The sequence below is a fragment of the Polyodon spathula genome, chromosome 10, assembly GCF_017654505.1.
Source record: "Polyodon spathula isolate WHYD16114869_AA chromosome 10, ASM1765450v1, whole genome shotgun sequence".
Lineage (NCBI taxonomy): Eukaryota > Metazoa > Chordata > Actinopteri > Acipenseriformes > Polyodontidae > Polyodon > Polyodon spathula.
The window spans coordinates 12282622-12304398 of NC_054543.1; positions in this window are offsets into that span (position 1 = coordinate 12282622).

The following is a 21777-nucleotide window of genomic DNA, read 5'->3' on the forward strand; positions in this document are numbered from 1 at the left end:
AGGAACTGAAACATATATTTGCTGCTTTATTGCTGTTTACCCAGCTGGTTTATAAAAACCCAGAAGTTAATGAATATGTAAACAACAGTTAAACAACCTAAAAATATGTATTTACTCTGTGTCTTTATTGCATTAAATAGAGTGCTTTCACATAATAAATTCACCCTATCCATGGTTGGGAAGTTACAGCCTGATGCACCTAGAATGTTATTTTAGCTTATTTTATTGTTTGTTTTTTGTAGCACATCATATTAGTCTGCTATTAAGCTTCAAGATTCTAAAGCTTTAGAGATCATCTACCACAGGGTAATGGATGCTATATTCAGAACTAAATTGCCTGAGTTTTATAATAAAACGTGTTTATACAGTACAAGACATTAAGACAATGGTGGATAGACAAAGTCAGAAAGTAATAGCGTACATTAGTAGAAGATCATTGCCTTCCATTGTGCAATTACTTGATGAAACTGAATGGATGTCTAAACCACAGAAGTAACTGGACCATTGGTTAGCCATTGAGAAAACAGGCAGTTGTGTTGGTTTTGAGAGTCTAAAATGAAGTAAATTAACAGTCTAACTAGCCAAAGCTTACTGCACTTTGTTTATTTAGGGCAGAGGTTGTTAGCAACAGACAGAAACATGCAAGTTCTTAATTATAATACTATCTTATATTTACAGATACTTAGATAAAATCAATTACAACATTGTTCTTTTTTGTTTAAAAAAAAAAAAGAAGCTAAAAGTCACAGATTAACAGTGGATCAACCCTTAATGAAATCTTTTAATTGTTTAAACATGACCTATAGCCTTAATTAATTGATTTATCAGCTTCCAAGAGGTGTGTTTATTAGGACTAAAAATGTTAGTCTCTTTAATCACTGAGGATTCAATCATTTACATGTGATTGTCCATTATGTCAGGAAAAATAGGCGTTTAATGCCATCAACATGTAATCAAGCAGAACTTCATTAATACTCATAATTAATTGACCATGGTTTGTTGTCATCATAGTGACACCTTTACTTATGTGGTCTGATGGACATATTTTATGGTGATAGTTGTCCAGTCCTTTTAAGGGTCATGAATTCATCTCCAGGTCCCAGCACCTGTCAAAAACTAATAAACACACAACTAATTGATTCAGGAAGGCTTACAGACTCGCAGAGTCTAATTAAGTAAATGCATAAATAGCTCTCAGCTTTTGTTATCTGGTATACTTAAACATAGTTAAGATCACAGAAGGCCCAAAATGTGTCTGTTTATATTTGAATTGGTTTTGGAAAGAATTTACTACTGTTTCCTTATTAAGATGTCACTAAGGGTTAGGTGTGCTAAAGTGTTCGCAAACGAGTTGGAAGTCTTGGGCGAAATGTACTAAATAAGCGTAAAGCTATTTGCGAATTTTTAGGGAATGCTTTGTGGCAGTAGTTTTACTTTGCGGTTCAAACTTATGAATATGTATTTATGGGCGTTCCTGCATACATTCACAAAAAAGGGGCAGAAGGTTATCAAATATTACAATGAGATATACGAAAGCTTCTGAAAATTGCATCAAGTGCATCAAGCACTTTTGGAAGCATATTTTAAACAGTCACAATTGTTGCTAGCATTTCCCAGTCCGCCAGCATTAACCCCATCCACCCAACTGTATATTACAAGAATGGCTTTTCGTCGGTCGCAAATAATAAATAATAATGACAGACGGTTTTCGTCCGCCTGCACACAAATATCAATAATAACAATAATAACAGTGATAATACAAACAAAAACAATACCCTTACATAAATAAATATACACAAGGGGTGAGCACCCTGTCACAGTATTAGTTTTACTGTATTAGATTTTGGCAAAGAAGCATGTTTTTTATTATGTACTTTAATATCTTAAAGTGTTTATGTTTCTAGTTCCCCTGTACATACACATGTTCTAAAGCCCCTCACTCTTAGACACTATTGAAAGGAGGACAAGAACAGTGACTGTAGGTACCTCTATAGCCAGTGCCCACTTTTGCCAGCTTTTGATTAAAAGCAGGCTAGCTGTGCATGGATAGGCAAGCCAAAACGGCACAAATCAATGTTAAAAATGTTTCTTCCCCCAGTGGGAACAGCTTACCCCTTCAATACAGAGACTCCCTCACTACGTGTTACTGAAAGCTGGAAACCTGGGATTTTTGAACAGGAGTCACAGTCTAGAGTGCAATAGAAAGACACAATCTTACTTTTAGGTATATATATATATATATATATATATATATATATATATATATATATATATATATATATATATATATATATCTATATATATATATATATATATATATATATATATATATATATATATATATATATATATATATATAATATATATATAATATATATATATATATTATACATATGTACATAATATATGTTACATATGCATGTACGTATATACGTGGTTATTATTATTTATTTATGTATTTATGTATTTATTTATTTTAAATAGAAGTAATATATTATGCAAGTTCTTGTTATTTCTGGGGAATTGAGAGTTACTCATTCTTTTTCACATAGAAAAAAGTAAAAACTCTCCAACAAATTATAGAAACGGTACTTAAAAAAAAAAAAATCAGAACCATTTTGTTGAGGCTAATATCATTTATTTTTTAACTAATACATTTATCTGTAGCATATTTTTGTCTAACACCATTGTAAAATACATTGAGCAATCAATTAGTGGAGACAGAAGCGCATTAGCACCTAATTAAGGCAGTGGAGAATTGCACTTCAGAGTACACTTGACTCCTTGTTATTAAATTTAGTGCTTGGATCAGCTAGCAAAGCATTCTGGACAGGCAAAGGAAGCGCGAAAGAGAGAGAGCACTCAACAGCAAAGTCACACTTTGATGCCCTTTCTATAGATTATTATGTAAACATGCTGGGAGCATAAAAGACCTTTGTTTTGAAGGAAGCCCAAAATGAATTCAGCTGTAGTTAGTCATCTTGAAATAACACTGGGGCCTTTTCTTTTGTATGAGTTGTTCATACCCATTCCTCAAAAAAGAAGACAGACCTCAATACAGTAAAGGTCAAAGGTAACATGCAACAACAACTAAATGAAAGAAGGACCCCCTTCCCCAGCAAGAGCCATCAGCCATTGGCAAAGGCTGGTAAATAACGAAGAAACAAAAGAGGCAGAGTGTGTGAGTGTGTGTGTGTGTGGTGGTGGTGGGGGGCTGGTGTCCTACTTAGCTACACTAGTATGGAAAATAAAACAGCAGCGCAAACTTTGTAGGCACCTCTGAAGTGGAAAGGCGACGATTTTACTGTAAAATAAGGAGGTTAATCAGAGGCAGGTGGATCCACACTTCTTGTGAATCACTGACTACACTTTTATCAGCATGATATGTCCCCATATAGTCTGCACCGTATATCTTGACCTGGACTACTCTTGAGACATTGCCGTGGTGAAGGGGCTTCTGTACTTAAATAATAAAAAAGGCTAAACGGGATACTTGTTGGCAATGAGCCTTCCTTTTGTATGCATTGTCAAAGCAATATTTACAAAACCGACTGGCTGAAGCTTCTGAGCAATTTATGTAGAATGGGACTCCCACGGCAGATTGAAGTAGACACTCTAAAACAGAAAAACAATAAGGGGACCAAAAAAAGGACAAGGGTGGCACAGGGTCTCTGATTTGAGCCTGTTTTCATTCATTCCTTCAATATTCTATTCCAGGTTCTGCTTCAGAGAAATGTCTATTGTAAACGTTTGAATGGGAGACTTAAGGAGTGTCTGTTCGTCTTTTAATTAGGACTCACTGTGGCTTCCGCTCCCCGCAAAGCCTTTATCATTTTTTTTTAATTCTTTGCAGAATTTAATCCCATTCCTGGGCAGTGACATAAACGAAATAAAAAGATGCACTCTGATTCTTTTTTTTTTTTTTTTTTTTTTTTAAAGACAACCAGACCCAGTGTAAAATAAAGAATGTGGTCTCCTCCTTGCCTCCGACATTTTTAAAGAACATTTATTCTGAATTGTATGTGAATGCTCTTAATTCAAAAGAAATCTTATTTAAGCCCGTCACAGCTTAAGTGAAAATAAGTTGCCCTGTAGTGGCAGAAAATACTGTTTCTTAACAAAATACAATACAGTCTGTTGTGCCTGCTGTAATAAAGTATGGTCTGCATTCGTAAAGTTAGCTTGTGTTTTAGCAATGTGAAAATACTTAATAGTGCAAAGTATTTAAAAATGACAATATTACAAAGTCTACAATTATTATTATTATTATTTATTTCTTAGCAGATGCTTGAAGTTTAGCACTTTGCTGAAATCCACACTAAACTGAGTGATCCATTTCTTCAGAAGATGAAATACATATACAACTACTAATATAGTGAGCATGTGTAGTTATGTGTGTTTGTGTGTGTGTGTGTTACTACATTACACAAATTTAAGCTCAATACCTGACATTTTTCTATATAAAATCATAGATTGTAAATATTATACACATTTCTAAAGTCTTAAAATTTGTAATCTGTAAATGCAAGTTGGTATATATTTTAACTACTTTTAAATGCAACATACAATATCCCTCAGAAATAACCGAGTATGCAGGAAAGACCAAGTGTACCCCGACAGTAATCTTCCTCATGGAAACATTCTGCCTGGAAGATATTTCTATCTGGTCAGATATTCACCCAGATTAAATTTTTGCAATAACACATTAATGAAAATCTAATAAATATGTAGGCATCTGTTCTTCTAATGAGCTATTCTGACCTTGCAACAGACAAAAACACATTTCCATAACAATCAGAAAACATTAAAGCCTTCATTTTAATTTGTTTTACTACCCTACATGCAAAGCGTTGTCTGATGCTATTATGCTGATTCCAGAGCAATGACAGTGTATGACCTTACGATCGTACTTTGTCATTTTGACTGAATTATTATGAATGTGGTGGTGCACAATGTTACTTCCCCACAGTGACCTAGTGATACCAGGTTAACACTATTTACAAAAGGCTAAATATTATATTAGAGCTACTGCACCAAAATCAATACCTGTTTCTGTTTTGTCAGATCATTTTTTCAAAAATCAATGGCACGCTACGAGGGTATGTTTTCTGAGGTGGCAGTGGGATTTATTGAAATTTGGATGTATTTGCTGTATTGACTATGATGATTGTTGTCTGCAGTTTTCACAATGGATTAATTATGTGTTTAAAAGGCTATGAAAAAATCAATACCAAGTATTTCTTAGTGTCCAAAAAAAAAAAGAAAACAAGAAAAAAAAAAAAAAGAAACTGCAGATGCCGAATCCTGTTCAAAGACTGGCTGTAAGAGAAGTAATCAAATTCTTTGTCCTTCATGCTCCTGCAAATTCTCAATTTCACATCATTTTAAAGTTTACGTAAAATCATTTTCAAAATCAATTTATTTAGTTACTAATACTGTTTGCATTTTTTTTAGATGTTTTTACAGATATTTTAGCAGGATACCATAAGGTGCATATAGTCCCACGCATATTAGAAGGGTTTCCCAAAAATCTTGTTTGTGTTCACTTGAGTAGTAGTCATCATATATATATATATATATATATATATACACACACACACACACACACACACACACACACACACACACACACACACACACATATTATATATGATACATTGTTTTCGTTTCCAACGCCCATGTTCGGGATAAACGACTCTTTTGACGGTTTTACATATACAAATTAAACAGGTCTCTCTCTCTCTCTCTCTCTCTCTCTCTCTCTCTCTCTCTCTCTCTCTCTCTCTCTCTCTCTCTCTCTCTATATATATATATATATATATATATATATATACACACACACACACACACACACACTTTTGCGATACCCTATAGTCTATCGCTAACTGAATGACAAAACTGACCTACTTTTTCTTAATTTGTGCCACCACCATCATCTGAAAGCAAAATCAATACATATATACATAAAATGTACAAGATCAGTCTGAAAACAGAGGCTATATGGTAAGCAATGATTGCTTTGAACAGGTTAATTTTTAATACATCCAGATCCAGAACATGAGATACAATTGTATTTTTGGACAGCAGATCACTTGGTTCAAAATATAACAATATAATTTTTTACCTAGAAAATATAAAGAAAACATTGTGGTATTGATTATTTTTTATGTGAATGGACTTGGGGGGCAGATTAAATCTACACTCTGTGTGTCTGAGTTTTTCAAAGTGTTCAGATTGCTTGTCCTTTATACCTTTTTTTCTAGGGACAGTATTATACTTTACAGATCTCTATAAACCAGCATGGTGCATTATCCAGCATACTTTTCTGGACCCATGTGATGCCAGGTTGCACAGGTTCTACTATACACTATTGAATGCGGTAATTATGTAATATGTTTTACAAATGCTCCGCTATTGAGCTGCAAGTAACATATTTTACATTTTTTTTGTTAACTTTGTATGAAAAACATTTCTTATAAACATATTCAGCCAAGATGGCCTCACCTTAAATTTAAGAGACTGTTTCATTTGATACTCTGTCAGAACACACCCACCACTCGATTTAATCTACCCCATTGTCAGGACAAAAATCCAACAGCAAAGCATTGTAGGATTTTCAATATACAATCATCAAATTACGGCAAGTTGTGAAGTGACTTTCCATCCCCTATATAAAGGAGAGCGCTTTGAGATGTATTTATTACCAAAATAAATCCATACATACAATTAGTAGGTGGACCATAAGTAAAGAAGTATGTTCTTTTACATCATGGTAAATAAACATTCAACTTCATACACACACACACACACACACACACACACATATATATATATATATATATATATATATATATATATATATATATATATATATATAATATATATATATATATAATATATCGGAAACAGTTTATCTCTAGTTTGACATATACATTGTGCTTTTCCTGTTTAAATAAATAAATGAACAGGGTACCTTTGAAGATGCAATTTTTACCTACAAATCTAGAAATCTGTAAAATATGGGAATACTACCATGTACACATCATGTGTTTATTTTTACATGTGTTTTTTTTTTATGTTTTAAAATAAATGTCATTTGAAAAAGATAAATGCTTTCTAAAAAAGACAACCAATATGCTTAAGTAAAACTTTTACTTAAACTTTTACTTTTACTTCAAACTTTTAGAAATTTCTCAATATAATGTATAAGTCCAGCAGCATTTCGAGAAATTTGAGTAAGGGTGCATTTTTATATTTTAAACACAAGCTTAGGTAGGGATGCATGTGATGCATCAGTTTATCAGTCTACATGCCTATGTTATAATCCTCTGCTATGGGTCTCCATTTGCCTTAAGATTCACTTTGCCTCATTAGTTAACACACTTTCTTAGTTTTTAACAATGCCTTAGCTTGAGTTCTCCCTGCAGAAATCCCTTAGTCGATATTCCTGGGGCCTGGAGCACAATTTCAGTATGATAAAAGTTTTTTTTTTCTGTCTCCCTACTTACTGGTTTAAGACTTGTAATTATCTCTTGCTGGGGGAGGCTGTAAATTGGATTAAAGTGGTGAGTCTCAGCTGAATGAATTACCGCCATCTCCCCACTTGGCGGGCCGCCCTCTGATAAAGTGTGGAAAAACGAATGTGGATTCAGCCTTAGCATTCACGGCTTCCTTGTGGAAAAAAAATGACATTTTTCCAACAGAAGGGGCTAGTGTGCCAGCAGTATCTGTCCACAGCATGTATGATCTGGTCTCGCTCTTCCGGAAATGCAATTACCTGTGTTATCAGGGACTACAAAAGCTGCAGTTTGGAAAGGGAGGCAGATCCACCTGCCAAAGACATCCACTTTTTGTATTACACAAAACTATAAATGTCATTTTACTTTGTTTAACTGTAGACTGAGTTCCTAGGTTATTGGATACAGAAAATGAATCATACACTGGTTTGGTTATGCATTACTTTTCACATTTTTGTTTTATTTTTTTTCCTTGGTTTTGTTATAATGGTTTTACTGTAAAGTTCTGGTCATTTTTTGAAAGTTCCAACCAAATAAACCTTGACACCCTAAACCTCAAAGGGACAAGAAAAGAGTATAAAAGGGCAGAACAATACAAAAAAGTGTTCTTTAATGTAAGTTTAAATGCTTTGAAAGACAAGTTAAGCTGTGACATCAGAACACAATATACAAATTGTTTCTGGAGTTTCCTTTATTATTCTCTATTTAAAAAAAAAAAAAAAAAAAAAAAAAAAAAAAAAAAAAAACACACAGTTGGCTCATTACACTGTAATTATGAATCTGAATGCTTCCATTGGTCCATTTTCTTTAAAAGCGATTTGCTTCACTAATAAGCATAATGCAGCAGTACATATCCAATAGACCACGACCCCAAACTTCTGCCTCAGAAATAGAGTTGTGTGAAAGAGATAAAAGAAACAGCAACAACAGTTTTATAAAAATTACTTAATGGCTCTTGAACCTTTTTAATGTTTTCCATGTGTTCAAAGGAATTAGCCTATTTCGTACAGTAGAAAGTAGAAAATTACTCAGTTTTCCAGCATAACATATTTATTTGGTGAAAGACCTAAAAAAAACTTGATAATGTTGCATTTGTTTACTATCACATTACATTTTGTTTACTATCACATTACAAGTTCATGTTTATCGCCTATAAAATTATTATTATTATTATTATTATTATTATTATTATTATTATTATTATTATTATTATTATTATTATTATTATTATTCAGTCATATCGCCTGCTATTTACTATTCACAATATTAGCTTTGCTGAATATAATAATAATTGTGTATTTATGTATACATTTATTTTAAATGAAACTCTTTTTTATATTTTACTTGGATAAACTCTTTTGCTGGCACTTACACAGCTGCTAGTTCCTGAAATAGTGGAAGGATGATCTAAAAATAATAAAATGCTTACTGTTTCTGATTGGACTTTTCTTTTGAAGTTTTCTCTGTGTTTGTCAAAGTCTTCCTAAAGTATTCTGTGGGGGTGTTAATAGTGGGAGATTCCTGTACAAAGTGGGAGACTTGTCGTGTCATTCACACTGTTTATACAAGATATGTGATGTTTGCAGTACTCCTAGCTACTAATTCATTTATTATTACCTAGATGAAATATATGTGGGGAAAAAAAAAAAAAAAAGTTATGCTTCATCATACCAAGCAATTGTGTTTTTCGAATCCTTAGATGATTTAATTATTTGGAAATAAAAATAATACTAATATAATACTATTTATTAATAATAAAAACAGTACTGAGTTTAATGTTTTGCGATAGATTATTCTGCTAATAAGACACGTAATAAAGATTTTAGCTTGAAAAGGATTTTAAAGGAGCATTGAAGCTTCCCAGCACCACAGAGCATGAAAAGTCAGATTGCAACAAGAACTAAATTGACCCAAATCCTTATATGTGTGCTATATTATTATTATTATTATTATTATTATTATTATTATTATTATTATTATTATTATTATTATTATTATTATTTCATACAGAAACAGTGGTGACTGGTGACCAAGACCCATTTCAAACTACAGCCCTATCATTGTATTTATTTGTACGTGTAAACTAAGCTTTTCAAGCAGCATAAAACATTATACAGAGACAGATTAAAAGAAGCGGAAGTACAGCAAGGAAGTAAATTTAAAAAAATGAGAAAAAACAGGGGATAACTGTACCTTATACAGCTAGACATTTTCAACTGTCCATTTCTTCTCAAAAAAAAAAAAAAATCTTTTAAAGCATGATCTGATATTTGAGTTTTTGACAATACTATTAAACAAGCATTTTCACATATTCAGACAACATAACTAAGGGTGGAAAAACCTTAAAAGGTACAAATTAGTCTATGATTTATAACCCAGTTAAAGTTAATCTAAACACGTTAATTGACACAAATGAACCAATTGCTGAAGCTACATTTAGATAATCAATAGTAATCAATAACTGATTATATTTGTTTGAATGCAAACAAGAAATAAATCAATCTGGTTGTATGTGGTGAGCTAAGAGACTTTGACAGTGTACCTGTTTTTCTTCTTAATAGTACTACAGTATATGGGGCTTAATATAATTTACAACACTCTCACAGTGTTCCAGGGAAAAGTGATTGTTAGCTGTACTTGAAGATGTTTACAGATGATATCATATATTAAGTAAGTTGCATTAGGAGGTTTCTGTTGTGTGTTTTGGTTTTTAATCCAATGTTTGCTATGGGGGTGTTTGCTAACTTTTTCATCCCTATAATTATGGGGCTAGAAGACTTTTGTTTTAGTTTATTTATTTTTGCCAGTAAGTTAATTAAATATATCCCTCAAACTCATCCTGTTCCTGACAGTAAGGTCTGTTCACTGTGTACAGTATGTTTGCATGTGCATGCTTGTCATAGTCATTTGAACTTTGTACAAAAAAAAAAAAAAAAGTTTTTTTATTTGAACTCTGCCATTTCTGCTTCTCGAAAAGAAACAAAAGTGACAATCATGCTTTTGAAAATGTCTATACCAGAAGTGGTGTTTTTGGCTAGTCATGTCATTATCAGTTAAAATCAGGATTAATTTCCTAAAAAGGTTGACTCCTTTGCTACTACAGTTTGGGTATGACCTTTATCTATTGGATTTCAAAGTGATGAATGAAGGGGAAAGTTTGGGGGACCTATGGGATAACACTGTACTTGCTTCAAACCATTCACGTTTACTTTTAATTAAAATGTAATTTTATAAACCATGTATAAAAAAATCAGACAGCCAGTTATTCATTTTTCAAATTTCCAGTAGCTATTATTCTGTGTACATATGTCATCCTGTGCATAGAACACAATTATATAGTTAAAGCTAATTAATAAAAATAAAACACAAAACGTTTTTTATGTTCATTGCAGTACCTGAGCACAATCCTCATTTTTGTGATATATAATGAGTTACTATGTGGTGTGTATTATTAGAATATCTCTCTTCCCCAAACTGCACAAAATGATATCTCTTGTACAATAAGAGCCATAATATATGACTTAGACAGAAATAGAATGATTCCCTCCTGACCTGTGAGGACACTAAGTAAAGGGAACAGAGTACCCTGGACTGGATGGCCTGACTATTTATTCCCAGGGTTAAAAGGAAGTCAGTCATCTAGAAAGAGGGTGGAGCTCCGGTACACTAAATCATCGACCCGGAAGGGAAACGACGTGGCAGCTGTGGACTGGAGGAGCGGTTGCAATCGTTACCCAAGAGGTCATGAGTGACGGTAAAACAGGGGATGGAGTGACGTGATCTGTTCCTTTGTTTATGGTTAAGGATTATGGTTTGCGGGCGACCTTCCTGGCGCCATAAACACATGCATGGCACTCAAAAAACAAACACACAGAGATTAACCATGAACATTAATAATCATCTGTCGATCGTAGTACGAGACCTCGAGAGCGGTCTACGGTCGTGCTTGGGCCTGTATTGACGTAGACATAGTGCATATATATATATATATATATATATATATATATATATATATATATATATATATATATATATAATATATATATGTCTGGATTTGGACTATGAGCACTACAGCATTCACCCAGGAATGGTGACTGTGTTTGTATATTGTGGATGTATTAACTGTTTATTATTTGGGACTGCAAACCTGTGATTATTGTTGAAGGTCACCAGACCTGGATTACAAAAATAAATCTGTTTTCTGATTGGATTGTCACTGTCTGTCTCTTTCTTGCGCACCGCATCACTCCTACTTCTATATCTTGCGAACCACTTTGCCACAATGACATCTCAACTTCTAGAAGAAATATTAAATCAATATATGTGTAAAGTGTAAATATGATTAAATATGTAAATATGATTAAATATGTTTTGAACTGGACAAAGCACAAAAAAGTATTTCCTTTTTAAGTGATTTTTTTTCATTGCCTTTTTACATAAGGTTTTCTAAGAACACAGTCACAATAAAGAAAGGGTGCTATATTATTTGCAAACACGTTGAATCTTGGCATAAATAACAAGGGGAGATGGTGATTTTTCCAAAGCGGGATTAGACAATATATTTAATGTAAATATTGTAGTACCAGGACCAAATATCCGAAATTCCTAAATCTATGATGGCCTTTAGTAAAAAAAAAAAAAAAAAAAAAAAAACAAGAACTGCTTCTTCATATACTAACCGGATATGTGTCAGGAAGAAATGAGTCTGTTTTCCTTTTCTTAGTAGCTTCTATTCTCTTTCATCTTTAATTTCCTGCTGTGTCATCTACATCAAACAGAGGACAAACTATCACTCCATGCGCCCAGCGAGCTGGCTCTCATCCCCACTGCTCTTTTAACTTCTTATTCTTTTAGCCCCCTCCTGAGGACAATCCCTGAAGGTAGAACAAAAGGTTGAAAAAAGATAATTAAATCTCAAAAACATTTGGAGCAGCTTTCACAAGCAAACAGTTGGGGGTTTATTTAGAGCACAGTGAGGGTGGACTCATTTACACCATTGCACTATGGGAATCAGACATTCTTATTGGCTGTGTCTGTGCGCTTTGAATGAGTGCATATCTGGGCCTTGTATCTGAAATTACTGAAACAAAGACAGGGAAGATCAATCTGTACTAAATACAAATTAGGCCGCTGTTGTTAATTGTTTCAGACTGTTTCATAATATATTGTTTTCTAATTTGCTGGAAAATATATATTTTGGTCTCTTATTTAAAAAGTTGAATGCAAGTTCTTATATCCTCAGGTTAGCTCACTTTGGTATTGTTTTTTCTGTTCTTGGAGCTCAAGTAATTTTGTAAATAAGGTAGTAGGAATGCTTTAGTTCGTCTAAACCTGAATTTGCTTTTAGCTCCAGTTCTTGCTTCATTTTACTGAGCATTGACACTTCCTTTGCCAGCTGTAGTATGTTTGAGCTGAGATGTCACTCAGGTTTGTAGTACTGTGTAAGATATGTATCAGACTTTACTGCTTCAAGAAGCCCAGCTGGCAAACCACCTGTTATTGTTAGCATTGCAAAAGCCTCAAGTTTCAGGTATTACACTGGCAGACACAGATCTGTGAAGAAAAGCAGCTGCACTTTTCTTGGTGCCTTCAACAAAATAAATAAACACATTAGATTTGCCTGGATGATTAAAAGTGTACGTAGTAGTTTTAGTTTCTTGTACTGTATATTAGCAATCAACGTCTCATTCGTAATTGTTGTAATAAATAATAGACAACTGCTTAATATAGCTTAAGTTACCTATACTTAAATACTGAAAAGAACAGATGTTTCAGGACTACTTAATGTTTTATTTTAAAAGAAAATATCCTAAAATAAGAGCAGTTATATAATAAATAATACATACACTCCAGAGCAAACTCTTATTAACTCCTCCAATTATATATATATATATATATATATATATATATATATATATATATATATATATATATATATATATGATCTTTTATTTAACATCATGTAATCAAAGAAACTACAAAATGATATTGCAAATGTCTACCAGAAGCCATGTACAGTATTTCATGTTATATTTCGAAATGTCTTTTTTTGTCAATTTTTAGTGAAGTATATGGAAAATTACAAAGCAGTATGTAATTCAACATGTTAACGTAACATTATTCACCAGGTTTCATTTGGCTTTATGAAGCAAAATCAGTTAATTCTATAGGGTGATGCAAAACTTGTGTCCATGGCTGTACATTTCCAAGAAAACACTCCCAAATGCTAAGATCCAGAAAATACGTTATTTAATTTTATTAAGAAATAAACAAACACCTACAGCTATGGACAAACGTTTTCCACCACAAAGAATTTTAAAATAAGCACAATTTAGAAAACACTTGTCTTATTTTTGCATGTTCAAAAATTGCATTAATTTCGGAAGTTGTTTTTTTTTTTTATGGCAGAAGTATGGTCGGTAAGCCAGAAACATGTGATTTTTTAATGTTTGTTTTAAATAAAATAAAAATAAAGACATTTTGACTGTGGACTTTTTGCTGTTTTGTTTAGTTATATAATAATGGTCCACACACCGAATAAAAGACTAAAAGTATACAGTATTAACTGCACAAGGGTATTACTGGAATTGTATGGCAGAAGTCTTGAAATGCTCTTGTTTCGTATGTCACACATTATTAGATCTTGCATGCATTGTGAAATATGTAATGCAAATGCCAGGATATGTGTAAAACAATTGCCAGCTATATTTTATGGTATTCTCCCAACATCAAACATTTTGACAAAGTCAATAGTTATAATTAGGACTTGAAAATGTCAGTTTTAACCGATAATAACTGAAAAAACACCCTACTTAGAAACAAGACTTGTTTAGAATTTTTTTTTTTTTTTGTGGACTTACATAATAGAATACACTCGTTAGTGACTTGTTACTGGGGTTGGCTGAAAAAAACTCTACAGTGTGGTAGATACTCTGGCGGCAATGTGGTGTAAAATTAAATTGTGTTACTTCTCACAATTCTTGGATTCAAAGGGCATCCAGAGTTTTGCATTCCCTGACAGTGTTGGAGTCGAGTCCACCTTATCCGAGTCTAAGTCAAGACCAAGACCAGGACTGTACGAATCCAAGTCCAAGACAGAGTCCCTTAAGTCCAAGTCCGAGTCAAGACAGAGTCCTCATAGGACCGAGTCCGAGTCGAGTCCTTGAGTCCAGAAAAAATGTAACTGCCGGATATTTGGATAGTAATAATTGAGAACAATTACTAGAACCGGTGCTACTACTAATAATAATCAGTGGCGGCTGGTGAACTTTGAGAGCTGTGGTGCGTCGGAGGACAAACTCTTATCTAACCCCCGAATTTCACCTGTCCCACATACACGTTTAACATAAACATGTTTTATTCTACTTACACACAATGTACTGTATTTAACTGTTCTTCAGTTATCCTGCATTGTGTCAAATCAGTGATTTGAAATCACTCAGTGTCCGTTTCTTTCCAAAGTATTTTTGAGAATCTCCTTAATTGCTACTGACTGTGCATTACATTACTGAAATGAAGGCCTGTGATATAAATGACCAGAGATACTAGGCTGCTTATTTCAGAAGTGGTAGGCCATATAAATAACTAGCTAACTGCTAAACATATTCAGATGTCTTTAAAACTACACCATAGCAGTTGATATAAATATAGTATGAATATCCATATTGCCATATGCTTAAGTATTACTTTTAGTGCAGAGGGAAAACAAATGTAGGGTACCAGGTTTGATCAGACAATAGATGGTATGGCAGCTGAATTGGATTTTTAAAAAACGTTGGTAGTTTTCAATCCAAGATTTTGCATAGTCTGTAAGAATAACATCATTACATCGAGTCCTGAGGTGCCGAGTCCGAGACCGAGATCAAGTCGTGGCAGGTCAAGTCCGAGATTTTAAAATCCAGTCGAGATCTACAGCACTGTTGCCTGAATCCTAAATGTGGACATCCTCTCTTCAACACAGTAAGTTAACCTTTGTATATGTATTAGTGAAACAAACATGCAATTTATTAACAGAAACTGAAAATTGATGCGTTTAAGTGCTGTTTGTTTTTAATAACCGGAAATAACCGATTTTGCCAAATAATAATACAAACTCAACAAGCCCCCCCCCCGCAAAATTCAAGCCCTAGTTATAATATACTTTAGTTTTAATATAATTAATCTATAAATGAGTTAAATAACAACAACATTAAAAATATGCAACTAACAGAGTATTAGAAAAAATATATAAGTATAATAGTCCTACAATTTTTTTTTAAACCCAACTAGCATGAGGAGGATTACCAATTACGTTATCACCAATACACCTGCACTGGGTTGGACAACTGAGAGCACTACCACAAAATTCAGTTGAGACACTGAGGATTTTATCTCCAAAGGTGAAGAATAGCTGCCACTGTGTTACCCATCATCATTTTCTTCTAAAGAAAGAAGACTAGTGTTTGCTTTCTGAATGTGAAAATTTGCATTCTTTAACATGGAAGGCTCCAAGGGATCCAGAGATAGGATATGCTTCCTTATTGCCTATGCGGGGATTCTTTTTCAGTTATGGTTTATATGCGCTCAGAGAAGAGTGGCTTGTACCATATCAGACATGTACTACATTAATACCATTAGAGAAATAAGGATCGATGTACTGTGCATTGTTGTTCCTATTCAACCCTGCAACAACAGCTATAATTCTGATTTGCATGGACCTATCCATATTAAAATACAACCTTGTGAATAAATATAATATGCATAGTTTTAGCAAATCACACCCCCCCCCCCCTCCAAACACGTACACACATAAAAACCACAGACACACTGCATTTCTCCTTGTTTTTGATCTTCAGATGTTCATAAGGATAATGACTACAAATTAAGGATGAAGGTGAGTGATCACAATGAGGCCCACCCACCCCAGCTGGCCTTTTTAACTTCCCTTGTATGAGCATCTTCTTGACTCTTGCCGAAGACCTAATGAACTTATGGAACAGATATCAAGTGAAATAAAAATAGGTGGATAGGAAGTATTAGATTTCAAGGTCATCAAAAATCTCTTCAATGCTACTATTGTGCTTTTATTCATCACATGGGACCTCAGGTATAGGTGAATATTTTGTGTTTATGGAATTCAGACCAACATGCTCTGTCACCACTGTGCATTACTTTGCACCAGCACTCTACTATATCCCATAGAATTCTATGTGAGTTGAAATAGTTGCTATATTTATGTACAAAAATGGCTTTTTTTGCATGAAAGGTATGGAGATATCTGGTACTGACAGTTTATTGTTAGCACACTCACGCAGACATATCCCAGTTCTCATTTTCTCATTTTGTTGCTCACAATAATTAAAGGTGCCATATTATAAGACAGGTCATGTGTCTTGCTGCATATGAAATACTTTTAACACATTTTTTACTGTAAAATGTCATTAAGTTAATGACTGAAAATTTAAACATAACATTCATATCCTTATTTTGATCTAGTTAGATAATCAATAATTAATTATTAATAGTTTCAAATGTTATCCTCTCATGCAAGTAATCATACTCATTATTATTATTATTATTATTATTATTATTATTATTATTATTATTATTATTATTATTTGGTATAAAAGCTATGTTTTGGATTTGACCATTTTTTTTCACCCTACCAGGAGATGTTTTGCCTCTTCTAGGATAACGGAATGTATTTTCTTTCACATCATAAGTTTTTAATGTGCAATTTAAATGACTCATGTCAATCAAACATCTGCTAAGCATTCCCCTTGTCAGGAGCAGCACCTGTTGACCTCTGACTGACCTCAAAAGGTAAGAAGAGTGCTGAGTGCAGGAGCCTGCCGGTTTCCTATTTCAAGGTGCACTGGCGAGAAGAGAAACGGAAGCTTTATGGCAACTGTTTACCTTTGAACAAACTCTCTTGCAAGAGACCTGAGTGGCGAGGTTTTATTTTTTTCAATGCACAGGGAAAAAAAAAAAAAAATTCACTGGGGACCGGGAGGTGAAATTTTTCTCATCCAAATGGATTGCAATTTCCCTCCATTTAGCACCTGAAGGTAATTAGCTTGAAGAGATTGCGGAGTGAGAAACACGTTCATGGAACATTAACTCTCATACATTCTCCAGTTGCAGGGAATTAATAGGAAAGATTAAAGTTTAAAGAGAGCAAAATGCCATTACCTCACAAACCACCTCTCTGTGCCACTTACTATCCTTTGCTAACCTAAACTCTCTACTTTTCTGTTCTTTTAAGCAATATTTCATAATAGGGCTGCTACCAATATAAGAATGCAGTAGCTGGGTACACCCGGTGTATGACTGAAGGTTATGCAGATTCCTGTGTGTGTGTGTGTATCTGTTAGGAGGCCCAATAGCCTGCAGCTTCATTTTTCCTCCCTAACAGCTTCTTGCCTGCTTTCTCTGTCCTGTGACGCGTTACGCTAATTACTACCCTGGCACCCGTTAATCTGGGCAGCATGCTGAGTAAATGTAAATGCAAAATCCAATTTCATAAAGGTCTTAATGGTAAATTATCATGCTAAATAACACAGATCTTGTTAATTACACTGTGCTCTCTTTCCAGAATTTTCTAATGTGTTTTTTTACGCTAAAAATTCCCCAGGTACCTCTCTTAAAAACAACCACATTATTTTATTTTTTATTATTTATTAGTCTTTTTTTTTTTTTTTTAGGGGAGGGAGGGGTGCATACTGGTGGCAATGAACATTCGAGGCCATACACTTCAGAGATTCAATCACAGCTTCAGAATTTCAGGGTGAAAAAAATGAAATTGAGACATGGTAGAATTTATTGCCCAGAAAATTCCATTCTACTATCTGATTTGAAAAGTCCAGTCCTCCTAGCTTCAGAAAATCTATTTTCCCCATTTTAATACCCCGCGTAACAGTCTTCATAATTCATTCGAGTGTGTTAAGCGCAGTTTTATTAGATCTGAAACAAATTTTGGTGGGAGATCCTATAGGTCATTAACCATGGAGTAATTTTATCCTTGTTTCCCTAATGATGCCATAATGGCGAGTGAATTTCTTAACTAAAGACCAAAGAACATTTTGAAGGTCAGCTTCATCTGCAAGCTCCTTCAAGCGCTTCTCAGAGAGATTGGAAAAGTCGGAGATTTTTGAAGAGTCATTAATAACGTTAAAGCTGAAAGCCTATTTGCGTTCTCGCTTTCTACCTTTTAATTTCATACTCTTTTTTCACTTTCTCTCTCCTTCCTTCTCTGTTCTGTAGTTGCCCTCATGCAGAAAGAATGGAGTGCCGAGCGGGAGGGCAAAAATGGCAGTGCAGTGACATACAGATCCCAGATGTGATGCCGCAATAATTTAAATTTTATGCCTTTGTTATCACTTTAATCATTTTCTTTATTCGTTTTGTTTCAGCGATCAGAGAGAGACACCTGATAGGGCGAAATACCAAGGGAACAATTTTTATTTGGAATGTGGTGAGAAGTCTAATTAGAATTTGAATTTTGCTGAGCCTTGAAATGGTTGGTACTTTATCCTGATCGCCTTAGATATTGTTCCAAGTCAATCATTTGTCATAGCGCAGCATGCTGGGAAGGCGCTTGTTAATCAGCTCTCTGTTTCTTCTACCTTTTTGCTGTACTTGCATTTTTGTCCAGTTAAAAAGTATTATGTAAGAATAAGAGTGGTTTACTGTCCTATAATTTGATAGAAAGGGCCTATGGCCTAACTAAATCTGGAAGTATAATTTCTACTTTAAATTATATTTGGTTGGGTCCATACACTTAATGCTACGATTTTAGTTAACACAGCACACATTTAGAAATACTAAAGGAAACAATCTAAGGATGTAACTTTTCTTTCACTCTCAAGACTTTGGAGATTTTTCTTTTCACCCTGTAACCTCTATTTACTGCAACATGTTGCTCTCTAAGTACTTCATCAAGCCCACACTGATGGGATGCAATGTCTATATGGCATTCAACTAGGCATAATTACAGCTGTAGAAAAGGCAGAACAACTGCAAGTGATTTCACATCTGCAAAATCTGGATTTGATTGTTCATATGTTGAAACATGTACCGAGTGAGACACTGGGTTTCCCAAAAATGTTTTAAACTCCAAAACAGGCCTAAGATGATATTCTACAAAAACACTTCAGATCATATCATAATGTTACTTTTGGGCCATATATTATACAAGTTCACTTTATAGTATACAAGTATTAAATGCAAAACTTCCCATGTTAATACTTTGTGCAGAATTTCAGTAGTATTTTACAAAACTGGACAAAGGTATTTTATTCAATAAAATATGATCTTTTAAGTTGTTTTTTGAATAATATTACATACCATAATCATTAAGCTTTTTAAAAAGTGCTAACAGAGGATTTATAAATGGCATACAGTGTAAATATGCATTTTATTTATTTATTTATTTATTGCGTGTACAGGACAGCAGATCATTCATCATTTGTAAAACTCTTTGAGTTTTCTTCTTGTTTGTGATACCACAAAACAGAAAACCTGTATCTGTAAATGAAAACTGAAAAACTGCATACAACACAAACACTCCTTGGTGTGCTGCATCCTTCTTCATTACAGTGTTCGTGTAAACATGGAAATGGTTTCTGGAGACCCCTCTACGCCCAATTACTGCAGAGAAGGAAGTGATCATCTATGGTAGCATCAACACTTTGATCACTATCAGATGCTGAATATAGACTTAACTAAATGCTTTTTCTATTGTCAGCATGCTTTTAGTCTGTGTTCCTCAATGTATAAATAAGCTACAACTATACAGTGAAACAAGCATATTGGCACCCACACATGCACATTTTGACTTTCAACCATTACCTTTTTAAATTACATTGTTTTACTCCCTCGTTTTATTTAGGAATCTACTTCCCCATTGGATTATCTCTCACTGTAATTGAAAAAATAAGATAGATCTCAGGTAATAATTGAAATGAATTATATTTTTACTGCAAAGTCTTCACAAGGTCACTGATCCCTTCCATGGTTACATTGTAAAATAAAACACCTTTGAGCATGCCCTCTCTACACCCTGAAGATTAGCCACAGAAATAAATTATACCCAGGGACAAAAGAGCACAAGCTCCCACATGGGTCCTGCGGCTGCTAGGGTGATGGCATCTTTGTCACGGCCTGTCAGGGCTAAGCACATCTTGGGAAGGAAGAGCATTCCCTGAGAATTGTAGAAGCATTTTATCCCCCAAGTGCAAGAAGATCTTTTTAAATAAATGAAGCTGACAACCGTTAACATTTAGAAAAGTACCAATAAATTGCTTTTATGCTGAGATATTCTATGCCTTTGTGGTACACTTTGCAGAACCCAGGGCTCAAATACAAATCTCTACTCTGTAAAAGGGTAAAAACTTGTGAAGTGGCCTTGGACACCTAATTCCTTATTCAAGCAAGACCACCAACATGGGGTTTTATTAGACCAGAAATATATTTGTTCCAGTATTAACTGTTATACAAAGTGATGCATCTGGTGAAATACTGTGCATCTGCAATGCAACCATTACTTTGTTCAGACTGAGGCTGATTCGGAAAATATTAATCTTGATTTTATTTTTCACTGAAAAAATATCCATACACATAAGGACCCAAGAGTTATCAAAGAATAAAGATCAATTTAGCACACATGAGTCCTGCCTATAATCTGTGCTAAAGCAGTAGAACAACAGTTTACCATAAGGAAATGCATAATTAATGTGCACATTTACTTTTATAAGGGGAAATAATTGTATAAATGTATACAAAATGCAGTAGGAAGCTTATATTGTACATCCTCACGAGCTTCTAAGTCACTTAAAATATGTTTTGTTCACCATCAAACCTCTTACCTACATTGTATAATGACCAGATGACCTGCTTACTCCTGTGGGTTTATACAAAATGTATAGGAAACGACTTGAAACAAAAAGAATCTAACATGGCAAAATGTACCTTTAATAGCTGAAGACATTTTTTCCTTTTCAGCAACAAGTTTAATTGGAAAGAAGTAGGAATCACTTTGAACAGGGAAAAAAATAAAATCAGTCTGACAAGATGATAGATTACCTGTAACTCTACCTGACACCGAAATTAGGGTTTTTTTAATGATAGGCTGCCTCTTCTTGGACATGAAATTCAAATGCTCTCTAAAGTCTACCTTCAGCCATCACTTGTCTCCTTCAGTCGTACACTCCAAACGCAGGCACTTTGTCTTTGTCACTGTAGAAAGGACACTGTTATTACCGACAAGCCTTTGTATTAACCA